This window comes from Mobula hypostoma, chromosome 5 (assembly GCF_963921235.1).
Source record: "Mobula hypostoma chromosome 5, sMobHyp1.1, whole genome shotgun sequence".
NCBI lineage: Eukaryota > Metazoa > Chordata > Chondrichthyes > Myliobatiformes > Myliobatidae > Mobula > Mobula hypostoma.
In genome coordinates, this window is record NC_086101.1 from 3615050 (window position 1) to 3638623 (window position 23574).

At 46.2% G+C, this 23574-nt stretch overlaps 1 pseudogene; it reads left to right on the plus strand.

Moving 5' to 3' along the window:
- Window positions 1-289: 289 nt before the first annotated feature.
- Window positions 290-23574, plus strand: LOC134346503 (zinc-binding protein A33-like; annotated as a pseudogene).

The window sequence follows — 23574 nt, forward strand, 5'->3', positions numbered from 1 at the left end:
GAGGAGCAACACCTTATATTCCGCCGTGGAATCCTCCAAGCTGATGGCATGAATATCCATTTCTCGAACTGTTACTTGTTCCCCCCTTCACCATTATCCATTCCGTTTTCCCTCCTTTACCTTATCTCCTTCCTGTCCATCACCTCCCCTTGTGCTTCTCCCCGTCCCTTTCATTCCCGTTCATGTTTGTCAATCCCTGAGACTGCAGCGCCAGTAGTGTGCAATCGCGGTACTGCAGGGTTGAGCTGCTCCTGGAAAGTGAAACGACTCTGAATCAGGAAGTGGAAAGGGAGTTAAAATGGCTTCGAAAGGACAGATCGAGAGTTTAACCGAAGACGCAATTTGTCCCATATGCCGGGATTTCTTCACCGATCCCGTCTCACCGGAATGCGGGCACAGCTTCTGCCGCTCCTGCATCACTCGCTGTTGGGAAAAGGCGGAGAGAAACTCCTGCCCGCAGTGTAGAGAGCAGTTTGCATACCGCACCCTCAGGGTCAATCGGGACTTAACAATTCTGTCCGATAAATTTCGAGGACTAACCCTAACTACAAAGGAGAAGGAAATTAAATTTCACTGTTAGGAACATGAGGAAGAACTGAAGATATTTTGTGAAGCGGACAAGAAACTGATGTGTGTGATGTGTACCGCTACGTGGGAACACAGAAAGCACCGATTCCTGTCGATTCAAGAAGCTATTAAAATCTATAAAGTATCCCGCTTTAGATCGCGTCTTTACTCTGTTGCATCTTTATTGTCTAATTCCTTCACTCTTTTATTTCCAGGATCGTGTTAAATCCTCCTTAGACTCTCTCAGAAAAAAGAAATCCAACCTCGAGAAAATGGAGCAGAAACAGAAAGAGAAGATTTCCAGAGTTCGGGTGAGGCATTTCTGAGCAGAATTTCCAGTGATGTTGTGCAAATTTGTTTCCTTTAAAACGCAATAGCAGGGTATCATAGCGCCAGTGCACTGATTTCAATCCAGTCCTCTGGTGCTGTCTGGATGGTGATTGCATAGAGTCATTATCAACTACAGTACAGAAAGAGGTCCTTCAGCCCATCTAGTCTGTGCTCCATTGTCTCCTGATGAGTCTCACCTAACCACACCCAGCCCAAAGACTTCCATTCCTTTCTCATCCGTGTACCTTATCAGAATTCTCTTAATTGTTAATCAAGCTGCATCTACCACTCTTCACCACCCTCAAGTGAAGAAGTTGTCCCTCAGTTCCCCCTTAAATATTTCATCCTTCACCCTAAACTAGGGAGTCCCAATCTATTTTATGCCATGGACTCCTACAATTAACAGAGGGTTCTGTGGACTCCAGGTTGGGTACCCCAGCCTTAAAGCTATAAATCACTAGTTCTAGTCTCACCCTCTGTTCTACTGCACTCCCTTATGGCCCTCCGTTCACTGGTTTGGCCTCACTCGTGTTTGCATTACATTCTACTTGCCGATTTTCCTCCCATTTTCCCAGCTGATCCACATCGTGCTGCAAACGTTGATGGCCTTCCTTGCTGTCTACTACGGCCAAGTCTCAGTGTAGCCCTCTTAGCATGCGTCAGGGTCGCTCAACTTGCTGTCATCTAGGGAAACAGCCCTCGCCACTGCCAAACTGAGTAATTAAGCTTGTCTGGATGCTGTGTGATGTACCACACCCCGCCAAATAACAAACAATACACCATATACGATTAAATGAATTACAGTTTATAGATATTACTGGAACTGTATAATTAATAGAACCATAGAAACTACAGCACAGAAACAGGCCTTTTGGCCCCTCTTGGCTGTGCTGAACCATTTTCTTCCTAGTCCCACTGACCTGCACACGGACCATATCCCTCTATACACCTCCCATCCATGTATCTGTCCAATTTATTCTTGAATGTTAAAAAAGAACCCACATTTACCACCTCATCTGGCAGCTCATTCCATACTCCCACCACTCTCTGTGTGAAGAAGCCCCCACTAATGTTCCCTTTAAACTTTTCCCCCCTCACCCTTAACCCATGTCCTCTGGTTTTTTTCTCCCCTTGCCTCAGTGGAAAAAGCCTGCTTGCATTCACTCTATCTATACCCATCATAATTTTATATACCTCTAACAAATCTCCCCTCATTCTACGCTCCAGGGAATAAAGTCCTAACCTATTCAACCTTTCTCTGTAACTCAGTTTCTCAAGTCCCGGCAACATCCTTGTACACCTTCTCTGCACTCTTTCAACCTTATTTATATCCTTCCTGTAATTTGGTGACCAAAACTGAACACAATACTCCAGATTCGGCCTCACCAATGCCTTATACAACCTCATCATAACATTCCAGCTCTTATACTCAATACTTCGATTAATAAAGGCCAATGTACCAAAAGCTCTCTTTACGACCCTATCTACTTGTGACGCCACTTTTAGGGAATTTTGTATCTGTATTCCCAGATCCCTCTGTTCTACTGCACTCCTCAGTGCCTTACCATTAACCCTGTATGTTCTACCTTGGTTTGTGCAATACCTCACACTTGTCTGTATTAAACTCCATCTGCCATTTTTCAGTCCAGTTTTCCAGCTGGTCCAAGTCCCTCTGCAGGCTCTGAAAACCTTCCTCACTGTCTACTACACCTCCAATCTTTGTATCATCAGCAAATTTGCTGATCTAATTTACCACATGATCATCCAGATCATTGATATAGATGACAAATAACAATGGACCCAGCACTGATCCCTGTGGCACACCACTAGTCACAGGCCTCCACTCAGAGAAGCAATTCTCTACCACCACTCTTTGGCTTCTTCCATTGAGCCAATGTCTAATCCAATTTACCACCTCTCTATGTATACCTAGCGACTGAATTTTCCTAACTAACCTCCCATGCGGGACCTTGCCAAAGGCCTTACTGAAATCTATGTAGACAATATCCACTGCCTTCCCTTCATCCACTTTCCTGGTAACCTCCTCGAAAAACTCCAACAGATTGGTCAAACAAGACCTACCACGCACAAAGCCATGTTGATTCTCCCTAATAAGTCCCTGTCTATCCAAATGCTTGTAGATTCTGTCTCTTAGTACTCCCTCCAATAACTTACCTACTACCGATGTTAAACTCACTGGCCTATAATTTCCCGGATTACTTTTCGATCCTTTTTTAAACAACGGAACAACATGAGCCACTCTCCAATCCTCCGGCACCTCACCTGTAGACAGCAACATTTTAATTATTTCTGCCAGGGCCCCCGCAATTTCAACACTAGTCTCCTTCAAGGTCCGAGGGAACACTCTGTCAGGTCCCGGGGATTTATCCACTTTAATTTTCCTCAAGACAGCAAGCACCTCCTCCTTTTCAATCTGTACAGTTTTCATGATCTCACTACTTGATTCCCTCAATTCCATAGACTTCATGCCAGTTTCCTTCGTAAATACAGACGCAAAAAACCTATTTAAGATCTCCCCCATTTCCTTTGGTTCCGCACATAGCCGACCACTCTGATCTTCAAGAGGACCAATTTTATCCCTTACAATCCTTTTGCTCTTAATATACCTGTAAAAGCTCTTTGGATTATCCTTCACTTTGACTGCCAAGGCAACCTCATGTCTTCTTTTAGCTCTCCTGATTACTTTCTTAAGTAGTTATAGAGATAAAATATAAAAGGAAAATAAAAGGTGCCACACTTATCAAAGTTCGATCTCTTCATGCACAAACAGTTGGAGCTCTAGTAACGATCCTCTCTTCACCATTCGATCCCTTCTGACCAGCTCGACCTGCCGCCTGGGACCGACCACGGTGGTCGACCAGATGCTCCACACGAATCTGTCTCCGTTTCCTCTCCTCGCCGAAGACCCTGGACCTCGGACTCCTGCTCGGGGTCCGACCCCATTAATCGGTTCACAGCACCTTGTCCATCCTCTCGCTGTCCATCGCGCTTTCCGCCTAAAAACCCGCGCATCACAATAACTTACAGACACGCTAGAAGAATAATATCTATCCCAATTGTTTTGTTCGCTCTCTTATCAATAACATAATCCAAACAAGCTGCTAGCGGGAGAACCTTCTCAGCAGTTAACATAACCGACTAGAGAGCAGGCTATTCTGGACTGGGTTTTGAGCAATGAGGAAGGGTTAATTAGCGATCTTGTCGTGAGAGGCACCTTGGGTAAGAGTGACCATAATATGGTGGAATTCTTCATTAACATGGAGAGTGACATAGTTAATTCAGAAACAAAGGTTCTGAACTTAAAGAGGGGTAACTTTGAAGGTATGAGACGTGAATTAGCTAAGATAGACTGGCAAATGACACTTCAAGGATTGACGGTGGATATGCAATGGCAGGCATTTAAAGGTTGCATGGATGAACTACAACAATTGTTCATCCCAGTTTGGCAAAAGAATAAATCAAGGAAGGTAGTGCACCCGTGGCTGACAAGAGAAATTAGGGATAGTATCAATTCCAAAGAAGTAGCATACAAATTAGCCAGAGAAAGTGGCTCACCTGAGGACTGGGAGAAATTCAGAGTTCAGCAGAGGAGGACAAAGGGCTTAATTAGGAAGGGGAAAAAAGATTATGAGAGAAAACTGGCAGAGAACATATAAACGGACTGTAAAAGCTTTTATAGATATGTAAAAAGGAAAAGACTGATAAAGACAAATGTAGGTCCCCTGCAAACAGAAACAGGTGAATTGATTATGCGGAGCAAGGACATGGCAGACCAATTGAATAATTACTTTGGTTCTGTCTTCACTAAGGAGGACATAAATAATCTTCCAGAAATAGTAAGGGACAGAGGGTCCAGTGAGATGGAGGAACTGAGCGAAATACATGTTAGTAGGGAAGTGGTGTTAGGTAAATTGAAGGGATTGAAGGCAGATAAATCCCCAGGGCCAGATGGTCTGCATCCCAGAGTGCTTAAGGAAGTGGCCCAAGAAATAGTTGATGCATTAGTGATAATTTTTCAAAACTCGTTAGATTCTGGACTAGTTCCTGAGGATTGGAGGGTGGCTAATGTAACCCCACTTTTTAAAAAAGGAGGGAGAGAGAAACCGGGGAATTATAGGCCGGTTAGCCTAACGTCGGTGGTGGGGAAACTGCTGGAGTCAGTTATCAAGGATGTGATAACAGCACATTTGGAAAGCGGTGAAATGATCGGACAAAGTCAGCATGGATTTGTGAAAGGAAAATCATGTCTGACGAATCTCATAGAATTTTTTGAGGATGTAACTAGTAGAGTGGATAGGGGAGAACCAGTGGATGTGGTATATTTGGATTTTCAAAAGGCTTTTGACAAGGTCCCACACAGGAGATTAGTGTGCAAACTTAAAGCACACGGTATTGGGGGTAAGGTATTGGTGTGGGTGGAGAATTGGTTAGCAGACAGGAAGCAAAGAGTGGGAATAAACGGGACCTTTTCAGAATGGCAGGCGGTGACTAGTGGGGTACCGCAAGGCTCAGTGCTGGGACCCCAGTTGTTTACAATATATATTAATGACTTGGATGAGGGAATTAAATGCAGCATCTCCAAGTTTGCGGATGACACGAAGCTGGGTGGCAGTGTTAGCGGTGAGGAGGATGCTAAGAGGATGCAGGGTGACTTGGATAGGTTGGGTGAGTGGGCAAACTCACGGCAGATGCAATTTAATGTGGATAAATGTGAAGTTATCCACTTTGGTGGCAAAAATAGGAAAACAGATTATTATCTGAATGGTGGCCGATTAGGAAAAGGGGAGGTGCAATGAGACCTGGGTGTCATTATACACCAGTCATTGAAAGTGGGCATGCAGGTACAGCAGGCGGTGAAAAAGGCGAACGGTATGCTGGCATTTATAGCGAGACGATTCGAGTACAGGAGCAGGGAGGTACTACTGCAGTTGTACAAGGCCTTGGTGAGACCACACCTGGAGTATTGTGTGCAGTTTTGGTCCCCTAATCTGAGGAAAGACATCCTTGCCATAGAGGGAGTACAAAGAAGGTTCACCAGATTGATTCCTGGGATGGCAGGTCTTTCATATGAAGAAAGACTGGATGAACTGGGCTTGTACTCGTTGGAATTTAGAAGATTGAGGGGGGATCTGATTGAAACGTATAAGATCCTAAAGGGATTGGACAGGCTAGATGCGGGAAGATTGTTCCCGATGTTGGGGAGGTCTAGAACGAGGGGTCACAGTTAGAGGATAGAGGGGAAGCCTTTTAGGACCGAGGTTAGGAAAAACTTCTTCACACAGAGAGTGGTGAATCTGTGGAATTCTCTGCCACAGCAAACTGTTGAGGCCAGTTCATTAGCTATGTTTAAAAGGAAGTTAGATATGGCCCTTGTGGCTACAGGGGTCAGGGGGTATGGAGGGAAGGCTGGGTTCTGAGTTGGATGATCAGCCATGATCATAATAAATGGCGGTGCAGGCTCGAAGGGCCGAATGGCCTACTCCTGCACCTATTTTCTATGTTTCTATGTTTCTATAACAAAGAAGCCATTTTAATTATAACATAACAAAGAAGCCATTTTAATTAGCCTACGCAGTAACATAAAAGAAGAAAACCCCTACATCAGTTTCACCTCAACTTTGTTAATCCAGTTTACCACATTATCATCTAGATCGTTGACATAGTTGACAAAGAACAACATACCCAGCACTCAGCCCTGATGTACAGAATTCATCACAGACCTCCAGTCAGAGAGGCAAATGTCTCTACCACTCTGTGGCTTCTCCTGCAAAGTGAATATCTAATCCAATGTTCTACCTCATTCCATGTCATCAACAGACACAAGACAGCAACACAGTAAATTAATCTTCACCTTTCATTCGACAGGAACAGTCACACAGCGTTGAGTCCCACATAACATCCCAGTTTGATGAACTGTGTCGGATTATCACCGAGAAAGAGCAGAGCGCACTCAGAGATCTCGGAAGAAGAGGCGAGGATTCTTAATCCAATGGAGAAAAATCTTCGAGAGATTCAAGAGAATTTAAATTCTATCCAGGAGGAAATCTCAAAGTTACCGGAACAGATGCATCAACAAAAAGTGATATTTCTCATGCTGAGAGATTTCAGTTTGGTGCTGTAAAAGTGCAATTATGTAATTATGTATTTTAATCAATGTGGTATTTACAAATACTGTCATTGTAAACTGATTTTCACCAAACAGACATTGTGACTGTTCAGGATTGTCGTTGTCCCCAACCCGGCCTCCCACAACGTCTCTACATCGCAGGACAGTCTGCAACCTTCTTGGGAATGAGTTACTCTGATCAGAGCATGGAGCTGGTGTTCGCTTCTGTGATTCCCACGTATAATATCCCTGATCCTCTGAGTAACAACCAGTTACAGTCACAGCTGTGAGTGTGTCTGGTTCGGTGGGTGTGAGGGTCTCTCTGTCGATCAGTGTGAACTGAGGTTGAATTGCAGAATGTGACCCACACATCAGATTTACCATCAATACCGGATTGCATCAGGATCATTGTTTCAGTGAATTTTGCACCGTCTGTTTTCTTTTCCAGATATATTCTTCATCGGATTATATCCCATTTTACACCATAGACAAGTCTTTCAGTCCATCCTTTCCTATCAGTTTCCCTGCTTCACCAGCTTCCTCCCACCTACTCACCACACGCAACAACAGTGTCCCAAACTCCATGGTCCCTCCTGTGTTTATCCAGCTTCCCCATTGCATTCTGTCTCTGCTCTTCCATCTCAACCGCTGATCAACTAGATCCTCCCTGACATCGTATCCACAGAAACATTCACAGCCTGTCCAGTCCTTCCTGTCAGTTCCATTCTCTCAGTTATGGGATAATCATCTTAAACATTCCTTGTACTTTCTCCCTGGTTCTGTGTCGCTTGTTCCAGTGTCCCCTTTCTCCGTGTGTGTCAGTGAGAGAGAGCTGGGAAGTGGGAATTTTCAGCAGCTTGTAATAACTTGGCTCAAATTCCTGCGGTCAGGATGCAGTCAGTGAATTGAAATCTGTGTTTTATTTATTTCAGGAGGAAGCTCGTCGGAAGAGGAGGTAGGACATGGTCTTATACTGAAACAGTGCGGATTTGTAAAATAGTTCAAATATCACCGATGCTCAGTTTATAACCAGCTGTGTAATATTTACAGGATTTGTGATGATCAACATGTGCTGTCAGTGACACATGGCGCCCTACCTGTTGAAAAATTCAATTACCCCTATTTGTTGGACACAACGTTGAGAGAAATGTTTGAAAATTAAGCGAGGTAAACATTTACAGTTTCCTTTCTTGTTTGAGAACAATATTAAGTGATATTTACTCGCATGTCTGTCTGTAACTCTGGGTGAAGGTATCACTGTCACATGGTCAGCTGGAGATGTCAGACCCCTGAACACACCAATACTGGGACACGATACAACCAATACTGTAGATTATCCACTGCAACCTGAACCAATCCACACGACACAAATACGCTTAGACAGCAGCAAATGATAAAATCTGGTATCCGTCGGGTGACCAGGATTGTCAGAAAAGTACATTGAACTCTTCGCTGCTCAGCCTGTCTGAGCCGTCTGTGACTGCAGACGCCGATTGACTCAGGTCTGCCCCCTGCTGGAGTCGCGACCCTCACTGTTGTTGTCAAACCCCCACATTGAAGCCTCAGACTGTGACTGGACGCACCAACCTGCACTGACTTGGTCAAGATTTCATCTCGGAAGAAGCACGCACAGCATTATCAGCCTGGGAAAGCTCCCTCGCGTACATACACAGAACGATTGGCCAATTGTGGCCAAAGCCTGGAAGTGTGAGGTGGTACACTTTGGAAGGACAAACTCCAAGGCAGAGTACAAAGTAAATGGCAGGATACTTGGTAGTGTGGAGGAGCAGAGGGATCTCGGGGTACATGTCCACAGATCCCTGAAAGTTGCCTCACAGGTGGATAGGGTAGTTAAGAAAGCTTATGGGGTGTTAGCTTTCATAAGTCGAGGGATAGAGTTTAAGAGTCGTGAGGTAATGATGCAGCTCTATAAAACTCTGGTCAGGCCACACTTGGAGTATTGTGTGCAGTTCTGGTCACCTCACTATAGGAAGGATGTGGAAGCATTGGAAAGGGTACAGAGGAGATTTACCAGGATGCTGCCTGGTTTAGAAAGTATGTATTATGATCAGAGATTAAGGGAGCTAGGGCTTTACTCTTTGGAGAGAAGGAAGATGAGAGGAGACATGATAGAGGTGTACAAGATAATAAGAGGAATAGATAGAGTGGATAGCCAGCGCCTCTTCCCCAGGGCACCACTGCTCAATACAAGAGGACATGGCTTTAAGGTAAGTGGTGGGAAGTTCAAGGGGGATATTAAAGGAAGGTTTTTTGACTCAGAGAGCGGTTGGTGCGTGGAATGCACTGCCTGAGTCAGTGGTGGAGGCAGATACACTAGTGAAGTTTAAGAGACTACTAGACAGGTATATGGAGGAATCTAAGGTGGGGGCTTATATGGGAGGCAGGGTTTGAGGGTCGGCACAACATTGTGGGCCGAAGGGCCTGTACTGTGCTGTACTATTCTACGTTCTATGTAAGACACAGACACTGAAGTACTCGGGACAGGACTAGGATACAGGGCGATGGCAAGGACATGGACACGAAAACCGGGAACCCGTTAACAGGACTGGACAAGAGAGCTAGGAGCCCGGGCTTGGACTCCGAGCCAAAGACTGGACAAGGACCCAGTACCTGAGTGTTGCCTCTGGCTCGGACCCCAGAACTAGGCAATGACGAGGCTTGGCAGGCAGGCAGGACGAGGCTGGAGTCTTCAGGCTTGAAGCTGGAGGCGAGGGACTTGAGGCGAGTCTTGGGAGGCTGGACGCGGGAGGCTTGAGGTGAGGCTGGAGGCGAGGCTTGGCGGGAGGCTGGAGGTGGGAGATTTGAGGCAAGGCTTGGCAGGAAGCTGGAGGAAGGAGACTTGTGGAGAGGCTTGGTTGGAGGCAGGAGACTGTAGACTTGTGGCGAGGCTTGGCAGGCTGCTCCTGGGCAGGGCGCAGTTCACCACCCGACAGAGGCAAGGGACAGAACCAACTGCATGTAACAGCGAGACAGCCTGTCTTACCCGATGGAGGCAAGGGACAGGATGGGACAGAACCAACCCCAGGTAACGGCAAGACAGCCTGGTCTACCTGGGCGGAGGCAAGGGACAGGAAGGGACAGAACCAACCGCAGGGTAACGGCAAGACGGCCTGGCTTACCTGACGGAGGCGAGGGACAGGAAGGGAGCTAGGTACAGGGTGGCTGCTTCAGGTGAGGAAACAGAAGACAGAGGAAGGGATACAAGGAGTAAGGACAAGAACAATCCAGCAGCCGCGCCCTGGTCTCTGAAGGTATTTATGCAGCCAGCCCCAACGAGCATCAGCTGCCTCAATTAGAGCTCAACAAGAACAGAAACAGGGTAGATATGAAAACCTGGAGCAAGGGTCGTTGGACCGGACAGTGAGATTTCCATGATAATGCTAAAGGCCAGTGAGCGGTGGTCACTGTCCCCCAGATGATCATCCACTGAGAGATCTGTGACCTGACCCGGTTCATTAGCTAATACTAGATCTAGTATGGCATTCCCCCTAGTCGGCCTGTCCACATACTGTGACAGGAATCCATTCTGGGCACACTTAACAAACTCTGCCCCATCTAAACCCTTGGAACTAATCAGGTGCCAATCAATATTAGGGAAGTTAAAGTCACCCATGATAACAACCCTGTTATTTTTGCACCTTTCCAAAATCTGCCTCCCAATCTGCTCCTCTGTATCTCTGCTGCTACCAGGGGGCCTATAGAATACCCCCAATAGAGTAACTGCTCCCTTCCTGTTCCTGACTTCCACCCATATTGACTCAAAAGAGGATCCTGCTCTAGATCATTAATATAGAAAACAAACAACAATGGTCCCAGCACAGATCCCTGAGGCACACCACTAGTCACAGGCCTCCAGTCTGAGAAGCAATCATCCACTACCACTCTGTCTTCTCCCACACAGCCAATTTCAAATCCAGTTTATAACCTCTCCATGGATACCTAGTGTCTGAACCTTCTGAACTAACTTCGCATGTGGGACCTTGTCAAAGGCCTTATTGAAGTCCATGTAGACAACATCCACAGTCTTTCCTTCATCTACTTTCTTGGTAACCTCCTCGAAAGAACTCTGCAAGATTCGTTAAAGACCATCTACCACGCAAAAACCCATGCTGACTATCCTTAATCAACCCTTGGCTGTCCAAATACTTGTATCGTGATCATAACATGAGAGAATTCATCCTGCAGATTAACAGGAAGGAGATAAAGTCAGATGTATTGGTATGACAGTGGAGTAAAGGGAATTACAGAGGTATCAGACAGGAGCCGGAGAAAGTTGATTGAAAGGAGACACCTTCAGGGATGATTCAAAGTTCAAAGTAATTTTATTATAGAAGTACATATGTCACCATATACAATCAAGAGATTCATTTTCTTGCGGGCATACTCAGCAAATCCCAGAACCATAATAGAAGCAATGAAAGACTGCATTAACAGGGAGGACATCCAGTGTGCAAAAGACAACAAATACAAAAAGAAAGAACAAAAGAGAAATAATACTGATAAATATCAAGAACCTGGGAAGAAGAGCCCTTGACGGTGATTCGATTGTGGAAACGGTTCAGTGAGGGGGCAAGTGAAATGGAGTGAAGTTATTCCCTCTGGTTCAAGAGCCTGATGATTGAGTAGTAATAACTGTCCCTGAACCCCCTGGTGTGAGTCATGAGGCTCCTGTGCCTTCTTCCCGATGGCAGCAGTGAGAAGAGAGCATGGCCTGGATGGTGGGTCTCCCTGATGACGGGTTCTGCTTTGTGTTGGATGAAAGCAGATTAGCAATGGCTGGAGTTTTTAATGGCAGTTTGGAAGATACATTACAAAAATGAAGAAGAATTCGAAAGGGACAATGAGGCAAACATGGCTGAAATAAAAGCAGGAGAGGGCATACAATACAGGAAAAAATTACTGATAAGTTGGAGCATTGAAATCTTTTAAAAGCCAACAGAAAGCAACTGAAAAAAAGGAATAAGAGAAAATATGACATATGAAAGTTAGCTACCAAATAATATAAAAGAGGATATCAAAAGATTTTCAGATATTTAAGGAGTAAAACAGAGGTGACAGTCTATGATAAAGCCAGGTGTAGGATAATGCATTTTGATAAAAGGAACAGTAGTGCAGACTATTATCTAAATGGGAAGAAAATTCAAACATCAGAGGTGCAGAGGGACCTAGTTGTCCTCATGCAAGACTCCCAGAAGGTTAATTTACAGGTGGAGTCTGTGGTAAAGATGGCAAATGCAATGTTTGTGTAACTTGCGCTTCGGCTAGCAGCTTAATACTGGAGTCCCCGTTTCGGCCAACCTTGAGGAATCTTGTTTGGGTGATTACTGCATGATGTGTTCCCCTGTTACAAACCAATACCACCTAATAACAAACAGTACACAATATGTGATTAAACAATTGAGCTTTATAATTCTTAATTTGACTCTATGGTTAGTAAAGGAAACAAGGAAAAGAAAAAGGGCCCCTTCTCATGAAACAGTCTAATACGCAAAGTTGGAACTCACTGATAAGCCGGTCATCCACCATCGACCTTCTCTGATTGTCGCTAACCTTCGGACCCTCGCTCCAAGTCCAGTCCGTCCGGTGGTCTACCAACTCCCTCCATTCACGTCTTCTCCCCTAAACTCTCCCAAGCAAAACACCGTGAAAATCCCTCCTCCAGACTCACAAGAAAGAACAACATTTCTCTCAATGGATAGCCCCCGCATTCCAAACCCCGATATCTCCAGTCATAACCCAAACATTGCTGCTACAGAGAAACCATTACATCTGCAGCCTGTTACAGCAACCTTACAGCTTGTTACATTGGCATTCATTTCAAGGGGAGTAGAATATAAAAACAAGGAGATAATGCTGAGGCTTTATAAGACACTAGTCAGGCTGCACTTGGAGTATTGCCAACAGTTTAGGGTCTCATATCTCAGAAAAGATATGTTGTCGTTGGAAGAGAGTCCAGAAACTGTTCACGAGGATGATTCCAGGAATGAAAGGGTTAACATATGGGGAGTGTTTGGCAGTTTTGGGCCTGTACTCACGTGAATTTAGAAGGATGCAGGGGGATCTGATGGAACCTACCAAATGCTGAAAGTACTTAATAGGGTGGATGTGGAGAGGGTGTTTCCTATGGTGGGACTGTCCAGAACTCGAGGGCACAGCCTCATAACTGAGGGGTGACCCTTTAGAACAGAGGTGAGGAGGATTTTTTTTTAGCCAGAGAGTAGTGAATCTGTGGAATGCTCTGCCACAGAGAGCTGTGGAGGACAAGACAGTGGGTAAATTTAAAGTGAAAACTGATAGTTTTCTGATTGGTCGGTTTATGGAGAGAAGGCAGATATAGTGGGTTTGGGTGGAATCTGGGATAAGCCATGATAGAATACTCGATGGGCTGAATGGCCTAATTCTGCTCCTATATCTTATGGTCCTATGGTCTATTCATTACTCATTATCTTCCATACCCATGTCTCTAAGAACACACTGAGGGCCTCTCCCATCTCCTGTGGCTCCAGGTGCAGTGGCACGGTAGCGTAGTGGTTAGCACAACGCTTCACAGTACAGGTGACAAGAGTTCAATTCCCACAGCTGCCTGCACGGGAGTTTGTACATTCTCCCTGGACCGTGTGGGTTTCCTCCGTGTGCTCTGGTTTCCTCCCACAGTCCAGAGATGTAACGGTCGGTAGGTCATTGTAAATTGTCCCATGATGCGTCTAGGATTAAATCAGGGGATTGCTGGGTGGTGTGGTTCGAAGGGCTAGAAGGGCCGATTCCCCTCTGTATCTCAATAAATTTATCATTAATGATGGAAACCCTGCATCAGGACAGAGAGTGGAGTGTGTGGGTGATCAGGGGCTGAGAGGGGAATGGGTTTGTGGGAAGGGGGACAAAGATCCCTTATAAATCATTCCCCTCTCACCTTAAGTCTACACCCTCTGGTTCTGGACACATCATTCTGGGAAACGTCACGTTATCTATGCCCCATATCATTTTATATTCTTTGCCCAGGGGTCACCCCTGCACTCCAGGGAAATAGCCAAAGTATATCCAGTCTGTCATTTTAAGCCAAGCCCTCCAGTCCTGGTAACATCCTCCTGAAGCTTCCTGTCCAGTGTAATGACATCCATCCCACAGTCCGGCAACCAGGAATGCACACAGTACTCAGAGTGTGGTCTACCATCGATGTCAACGGCCTTGGTGAAGATCATGGGGACAATGTCAATCACCCTGTCCTGGTCAATCCTTTCTGTCACCTGTTCAAATATCTCAGTCAAATTTGTGAGACGTGATTTCCCGAGCACGTCGTCGTCCTCACCTTTCCAAATGCTGCTCGATCCTGTCCTCAGAAACTTTCCAACCACTGATGTTACACTCAGTGTCCTGGATTTCCCTGGAATCATCTTCCAGCCCTGTTAATGAAATGGACAACCTCAGCCGCTTTCCAATCATCTGGAACGTCAGCAGTGGCTAAATGTGAAGCAAATAAATCTGCCAGGGTCCCTGTAATTTCATCCACTATCCTAATGAGGGTCTGAGGGGGTTGGAGTTACAGAAAGAGGAAAAGGGACCCTCACAACCCATCTTCATCCCCCAACTCTTTCGAGTTCCCCTACACACACAGTTCACCCACCGGCTTTCCACCCCTCCCCCCTCATGAACCTTTACCCCTCCTCAGTCCACAGTCACCTCAGACTCCTGTCTCATCACTCCCCTTCTCCTCTCTATACCAGCCATCACCCTCTCCACTCTCAGTCCTGATTTTGACACGAAACGTCGACACTCCCTTTCCTCGACTGGTGCTGCTCGACCCACTGAGTTCCCGCAGCTGATTGTGTCAGCAGATAGAGGTGCAGTTAGAGAAAATTTTTGAAAGATTGAGGAATTGAAGTTTTGGCAAACTGGGATGAGAAATTGATGCTGGCATCGATCAGTCACTGTCACATTGAATGAAGGGCCAGTTCCTGTGTTGTACTGCTCTATGTTCTCTGTTCCCTGTGTAGAAGAATGAGAGGAGATCTCAGGGAAACACAAAACTCTTCCCAGGCTCAACAGGCACGATGCACGGAGGATGTTTCCCTGGTCTGAAGAGCAAGGGTCAGGGGTCACTATCTCAGGATGGCGTGAACCCGCCGAGGATGGTGTATCTTTGGAATTCTCTGCACCAGAGGGTTGTGGGATCTCAGTCATTCAGTTCAACCTCTCACTGCTCAATACACTCACCCCTCAGATAAGACCATATGATCATCAGACACAGGAGCAGAATTAGGCCATTCGGCCCATCGTCTGCACTATTTCATCATGCTGATCCAATTTTCCTCTCAGACCCACTCTCCTGCCTTCTCCCCATATCCTTTAGTGCCCTGACCAATCAAGGATCTATCAAGACAACACACACAAAATGCTGGAGGAACTCAGCAGGCCAGGCAGCATCTATGGAAAAAAGTACAGTCGGTGTTTTGGGCCGAGACCCTTCAGCAGGATCTATCAACCTCTGCCTTAAATATACATAAAGACTTGGCCTACACAGCATGCTGTGGCAAAGAATTCCACAGATTCACCACTCTCTGAGTAAAGAAATTCCTCCTGATCTCCATTCTAAAAGGACACCCCTCTATTCTGAGGCTGTGTCCTCTGGTGTTAGACTCTCCCACCATAGCAAACATCCTCTCCACATCCACTTTAACCATTCGACAGGTTTCAATCAGATCTCTCATCATTCTTCTGAATTCTATTGAGCCATCAAACACTCTTCCTATGACAAGCCATTCAATTCTGGAATTATTTTTGTGAAATCCCTTTTGAACACTCTCCAGTTTCAGCACATCCTTTCTAAGATAATGAACCTAAACCTGTTCACAATACTTCAAGTGAGGTCCCACCAGTGCTTTATAAATTTTAACATTACATCCTTACTTTACAAAGACATCTAAGTCCCTTTGCACCTCAGTTTTCTGTATTTTCTCTCGATGAGAATCAGAGAGAGACGGGGTGAGTGGTTTTCTTTATAGGTCAGAATACTGAGTACAGGAGCTGGGACTTCCTGTTACGAGTGTACAAGACCTTGGTGCTGCCACATTTGGAGCAGTGTATACTGTTCTGGTTACCTTGCAACAGGAGGGATGTCATTCAACTGGAGAGGGTGCAAAACAGGTTTACAAGGATGTGACTGGGACTGGAGAGCTTGGGTTAAGAGCAGAGGCAGGACAGGCTGGGACTTTCTCCCTGAAGCCGAGGAGGCTGTAGAGGTGGGAGCTGTTTTAAAATGCATAGAAAAAAACCATAGAAACCTTAGAAACTACAGCACAGAAACAGGCCTTTTGGCCCTTCTTGGCATTTTCTGCCTAGTCCCACTGACCTGCACACGGACCATATCCCTCCATACACCTCCCATCCATGTATCTGTCCAATTTATTCTTAAATGTTAAAAAAGAACCCACATTTACCACCTCATCTGGCAGCTCATTCCATACTCCCACCACTCTCTGTGTGAAGAAGCACCCCCTAATGTTCCCTTTAAACTTTTCCCCCCTCACCCTTAACCCATGTCCTCTGGATTTTTTTCTCCCCTTGCCTCAGTGGAAAAAGCCTGCTTGCATTCACTCTATCTATACCCATCATAATTTTATATACCTCTATCAAATCTCCCCTCATTCTTCTACGCTCCAGGGAATAAAGTCCTAACCTATTCAACCTTTCTCTGTAACTGAGTTTCTCAAGTCCCGGCAACATCCTTGTAAACTTTCTCTGCACTCTTTCAACCTTATTTATATCCTTCCTGTAATTTGGTGACCAAAACTGAACACAATACTCCAGATTCGGCCTCACCAATGCCTTATACAACCTCATCATAACATTCCAGCTCTTATACTCAATACTTCGATTAATAAAGGCCAATGTACCAAAAGCTCTCTTTACGACCCTATCTACCTGTGATGACACTTTTAGGGAATTTTGTATCTGTATTCCCAGATCCCTCTGTTCTACTGCACTCCTCAGTGCCTTACCATTAACCCTGTATGTTCTACCTTGGTTTGTCCTTCCAACATGCAATACGTCACACTTGTCTGTATTAAACTCCATCTGCCATTTTTCAGTCCATTTTTCCAGCCGGTCCAAGTCCCTCTGCAGGCTCTGAAAACCTTCCTCACTCTCTACTACACCTCCAATCTTTGTATCATCAGCAAATTTGCTGATCCAATTTACCACATTATCATCCAGATCATTGATATAGATGACAAATAACAATGGACCCAGCACTGATCCCTGTGGCACACCACTAGTTACAGGCCTCCAGTCAGAGAAGCAATTCTCTACCACCACTCTCTGGCTTCTTCCATTGAGCCAATGTATAATCCAATTTACCACCTCTCCATGTATACCTAGCGACTGAATTTTCCTAACTAACCTCCCATGTGGGACCTTGCCAAAGGCCTTACTGAAGTCCATGTGGACAATATCCACTGCCTTCCCTTCATCCACTTTCCTGGTAACATCTTGTCAGGTACCTGGATAAGAAAGGTGTGAAGGTAAATGGGAAAATGCAACTAGGTGTTTAAAGCAAGTTGGGCTGAAGAGCTTCTCTGACCGTCTCTTTAAATCCCTGCAGTATTCACTTTGTGTGTGTTGTTCGGGGAAAACTTCGTTCTCCATCCCGGAGGAGAAACCTCGGGAAGATGTTGGTTGTCCATCCGCTGTGTTTCGGTAAAATCTCGGGAAAGAGTCCTGTCGGCCACCCGACTGTGCCTGAGGCCCAGCGGCCTCTCCCCCGGACCCGTCCCGGGGCGGCGCTGCCCGAGTCTCCCCCCGATCCCCGGGGACTCTCTAATTCTCTGCTTCTCCCCCCAGTCTCTGTCACCCTGGATGTGGAAACGGCGCATCCGCGGCTCGAGGTGTCTGAGGATCGGAAGAGTGTGAGATGGACCGGGACCCGGAGGGATCTCCCTGACACCGGGAAGAGGTTCACAGTCTGGCGTTGTGTGCTGGGATCGGAGGGATTCACATCGGGGAGACATTACTGGGAGGTGGAGGTGACGGGGAATCGGCGCTGGGGTCTGGGAGTCGCCGCAGAGTCTGTGGAGAGGAAGAGACGGGTCAGACTGAGTCCGGAGACCGGATGCTGGACCATCGGGCGGGTTAATGACGAGATGAGGGTTCTCACCTCCCCTGAGTCCCGTCTCCCTGCCGGTCCCATCCCCGGGAGGGTGGGAGTTTATCTCCGTTACCAGTCCGGGACAGTTTCATTTTACAACGCGGAGACCAAGTCCCATCTCCACACCTTCACTGGAAATAAATTCACGGGGAAACTTTATCCTTTCTTCTGGATTTGGGATAAAAACGAGTGTCTGAGAATCTGCTCCGGTTCCGCTCCGGGTCTGTAAACGGGTCGGATCCCGGGACCGGCGTCAGGAGTAAGTCAGTGTAAATATAAATGTGCGGAGAGTGAAATAAACACGAGTTGAGAATTATCGAGCCATTAATTTTAACTCGTTCACCGCATCCGTCAACGGGACAGAAACACCGCGGATTGTGCTGCCCTCCGGCCAGAGAGGGAACCATCTCTGGCTTCTCCTGCTAAGCCAGTGTTGATCCAATTTCTTACTTCATCCTGAATGACTTCTAATTAAACTGTGGATCTCATTATCCCGTTGGCCCTTGTTTCTCCATCTGAATTCAGCCTCCAGTACCTCACTGACGTCTTATTGCTACCATATTCCATCTCTATAAAGCAACTTTCAAATACTTCCTTGCAATACTTATAATTTCTTTGGGCCAAACGTTTTTCATTGCAGTCTCTCGTCAATCAGGGCGTTGAGTACAAGCCAAGGTTACACATCAGCTAACAGATAATGCACAATCAAAACTCCGCCAACAAGGAACTTTGGAAAACCTGTAAGATGAATCACCCTCTCCGGTCGGTTCAGCCATAAAGTTCGAACATTCATAGTAAATTTATTATCAAAGTCTGTCTGTGTCACCAAATTCTATCCTGACCTGAGATTTATTTTTTGCGGACGTTCACTGTAAGTGCACAGTGTTACGTACCCCGTAACTGGGTTGCCAAACCAGCAGAAATGGATCACTCAGTTGGAGTCTGGAGTACTAGAACTAAGAAAGTTTTATTAAAGAAATAAGCAACACAGTAATCGAAAGGATAACAAATGCAACAGTTCAGCAATGATAAACACACATGTGCACAGAATTAAGACAACAGCATCAATCAAGCTCATCGTTGTCCAGGGGTAAATGACCAAATTTCAAAGTGACTCAAAGTTCAGTCCAGTTTAGTAGTTCAGTTCGCAGTAATCGTTGCCATGGCGATGGACAACGTGGAGGGAGAGAGAGAGAGAACAGGAACAACTGATCATTCAGACACGGCTTCACTCACAGACCGGCGAGATGGCTCACAAGCAACTTTTGGGCGGGTCCTTGGTGATGTCACCTGAGGTCACCGACTGTGACCCCTCCTCCAGATGCGGTCGATCCTCTGCAGTGAACCCGGCACCCAGGCAAGGGGGAACACACACCGGGTTCCCGCTGATCGTACTTTTCCACCCTGGCCGTTGTCTGGTACTTTCCACCGACTCGTGAGAGGCGTACCGCTTCCAGGGTCTCGTTACCTAGGGTGGCGTGTGTGACCTGCCTTAGCAAACCGGTCCCTTTTTATCCCCCTGCTGGGGTATCGCCTGTCCATCACTTCAAACAGTTCCAGGTTCAAAAGGGGGGAGCCGCTCCAGACAGCTCTCTCTCCCCCGTCCATTCATTACACATCTCCAGACGCTGCTCCATTGTTCCTTATCTCTCCTTCCCCTGGGGACAGGTGGCAGACCACTTGCTGATGTCACTGATGCTAACCCAGGCCAGCAAACATCTTAATTTTATGTGTATTCTCGTCACAACAGAAACACAATAGAATCAAAATCCACGCAAAGACTGGTAAAGAAGATTCAAGATTCAAGATTCAAAAAACTTTATTGTCATTCTAACCGTACATCAGCTCTGCAGGGCAGAATGAGACAGCGTTTCCCAGGAGCAGTGCAATCATAACATAACAAACGCAACACTAAATAATAAACATAACAATAAATAGTAAAACACAACAGCCACATGTCAGTTAAAATCAAGTTACAAGTGTCCAGTGCAAGTTAAAAGTGTCCAAAGCAGAGTCAGGTAGAGCAGCTATTTAGCAGTCGGACTGCCTGTGGGAGGAAGCTGTTTAGTAGCCTTGTGGTTTTAATTTTGATGCTCCTGTAACGTTTGCCTGATGGCAGAAGAACAAACAGTTCATGGAGAGGGTGTGAGGGGTCTTTAATGATGTACCGTGTCTTCTGGAGGCATCGACTCTGAAAGGGGTCTTGGACAGAAGGTAGGGAGACCCCAATAACCTTCTCTGCTCCCCTAACCACCCTCTGCAAGGCTTTTTTGTCGACAGCACTGCAGCTGGAGTACCAAGTTGTGATGCAAAAGGTCAGCACACTCTCAACCACGCCTCTGTAGAATGTAGTTAAGATGTTGGTGGGGAGTGATGCTTGTTTAAGCTTCCTCAGAAAGTGCAATTTCTGCTGGGCCCGTTTCACAATCCCAGTGGTGTTCCTGGACCAGGTGAGATTGTCCGAGATCTGCACCCCGAGGAACTTGATGTTTTCCACTCTCTCCACTGTGGAGCCGCTGATGCTGAGGGGTGTGTGCTCAGGCTGAGACCGTCTGAAATCGACGATCATCTCCTTACATTGTGAAAATAATAAGTGAATAAATAAATAATCCTGACAGCATGAGGTGTGGACTCATTGAAAGTGTGTCCAGAGGTTGTGGAATCGGTTCAGCGCCGAGGTGAGTTCATTCCATTGCCGTTTGTAACCAGACGGTGGCGACGGTGAGCGGCCTGAAGATCTGTGCAGATTCACGGTGCAGGATCGCCACCTGCTGCCGGACACCGGTACTGCAGGAAGAGTCGGAACAAAATGTTGCAGGTCAGAGAAAGTGCAGAGTGACGGTGGAAAAGGGATTCGCGTAGATTGTGTGAACATTTATGGTAGTTGGGCGCGGCAACCTGGCGGTAGTGCAATCAGTTTACAGCGCCGGCGATTATTGATCAGAGTTCAATTCCCGCGTTGTCTGTAAGCTATCCTTCCCGTTACCGTGGGGAGTTCCTCTGTGTGCACCGGGATCCTCCCATATTCCAACCACGGATGAGAGACAAGCTCTGTTGTGGCCGACTGCAGATTTTTTAGCGGCTCTCAGGGGACTGGGGCCTCAAGCTGTGAGGTCGATTGCTTTCAGTCGCTGGAGGGGAGGCGTTCGAGCCATCGCTCTCTACCGGGGCCGGCGCAGCGCATTTGTGGCGACTGAAGATTTAAAATGGACTGAGGAGGCTAGACTATATAAACATATATTTGTCTGCTTGTGTTTTTCCTGATATCTCATATGTGCTTGCATATGCGAGAACTGGGTCTCAAAGCCACGGATTCGTCCAGCAGGAGTCGGGCTTCGGGCGAAGGCTGAGGCCAGGTGACAGATGATATGCATAAGACCATAAGACAGAGGAGCAGAATTAGGCCATTTAACCCATCGAGTCTGATACACCAGTCCATCATGACTGATCCCGGATCTCACTCAACCCCACACACCTGTCTTCTCCCCATATCCTTTGATGCCCTGACCGATCAAGAAACCATGAATTTCCGCCTTAAATATACCCACGGACTTGTCCTCACCCACAGTCTCTGGCAGAGTATTCCATAGATTCACTTCTCTGGCTAAATAAAAAAAAACATCCTCTTTACATTTATTCTAAAGGGTTACCCCCAATTGTGAGGCTGTGCCCCCAGGTTCTGGATACCCCCACCATAGGAAGCATCCTCGCAACATCCACTCTATCTAGTCTTTCAACATTCCGTAGGTTTCAATGAGATTCCCCCCTCCCACCCACCACCTTGCATTCTTCAAAATCCCGGTGAGTTCAGGCCTAAAGCTGCGAAACGCTCCTCATATGTTAACAGCTTCATTCCTGGAATCATCCTGGTGAACCGCCTCTGGACTCTTTCCAATGACAACACATCCTTTCTGAGACAAGGGGCCCAATACGTCAAGTGCAGCCTGACTAGAGTCTTAAAAAGGCTCAGCATTACTCCTCGTTTTTTATATTCTATTCTCCTTGAAATTAATGTCCACATTTCATTTGCCTTCTTTACCACAGATTCAGCCTGTAAAATTAACCTTCTGGTAGTTTTGCACGAGGACTCCGAAGTCTGTTTACACCTATGATGTTTAAATTTTCTCCCCATTTAGATAATAGTCTGCACCTTTTTCCCCTTTACCAAAATGTACTATTATACATTTTCCAACACTGTATTCCAACTGCCATTTTTTGGCCCATTTGTCTAAGTCCTGCTGCAATCGCATTGCTTTCTCAGCACTACATACCCCTCCACCTATCTTTGTATCATTTGTAAATTTTTCCAGAAAGCCATCAATTCTATTATCTAAATCGCTGACAATGCGACAAGTCGTCGTCCCAATACTGACTCCTGCTACGAACCCACAGGTTTCGTTTACTGTGGACTGTCACTTTAAGAGCGCCTGAGTGAAGCGGGACTATGACGTCAGTCACAGGCTGCTGCGAACTTAAACTCATAAACGGAGAGAGAGAGAGAGACAGAGAGAGACAGAGAGAGAGAGAGAGACAGAGAGAGAGAGTGAGAGAGAGTGAGACAGAGAGAGAGAGACAGAGACACAGGGAGAGAGAGAGAGACAGAGAGAGAGAGACGGAGAGAGAGAGAGAGACAGAGAGAGAGAGAGAGAGAGAGAGACAGAGAGAGAGAGAGAAAGAATGAGAGAGGGAGGGACAGAGACAGAGAGAGAGAGAGAGAGAGAGTCTGGGGAAGCCGGTAGCTTCAGCTTGTCACAGCTGGGGATTGGAACTCTCTTGTGCCCACACGGGTGGGTTAAACATCGGCGCGGAGTGCATACCGAATGTGTGACTGTCACTGTTTGGGGGTATCTTGTGGGACCACTTTGGTAGCCCTTGCCTGGGTCTGTTGTGTGGTAACCACTGGAAGACGATATTCCCGTGACGGGTCACTTTCGGTGATCATTCGGATGTGGATTTGGAACGACAGGACGGACAGGATCTGCGGGGACTGTTATCTCGTTTTACCAACGTGGAATCTGTGGAATACTTCGTACTTACCTTGTCTCTGCGTTTCACCTTGGATTACAAATATCTCTCTCCCATCATTTATCACGTGGATTACTGAACTTTCCTACTGAACCATCTCAAGTCTCTAAACCTTGTTCCCCCAAGCTCAATGGTTCGTGAGTTATATTTACACACATATATACACATAACACTGTTAACTTTTGTTTATCTTGGTTAAGTTACTATATTATAAATAGTTACTAATAAAGATAATGGTTTAAACATCAAAACCAGACTCAGTGTAAAATCCCTTGCTGCTGGTTTGTTTCAAAACGTTACAGTTCGTAACACCTCCGAGGAAAACCACAATTCACTGACAGCCAACCAGAAAAAGCCCCTCTTA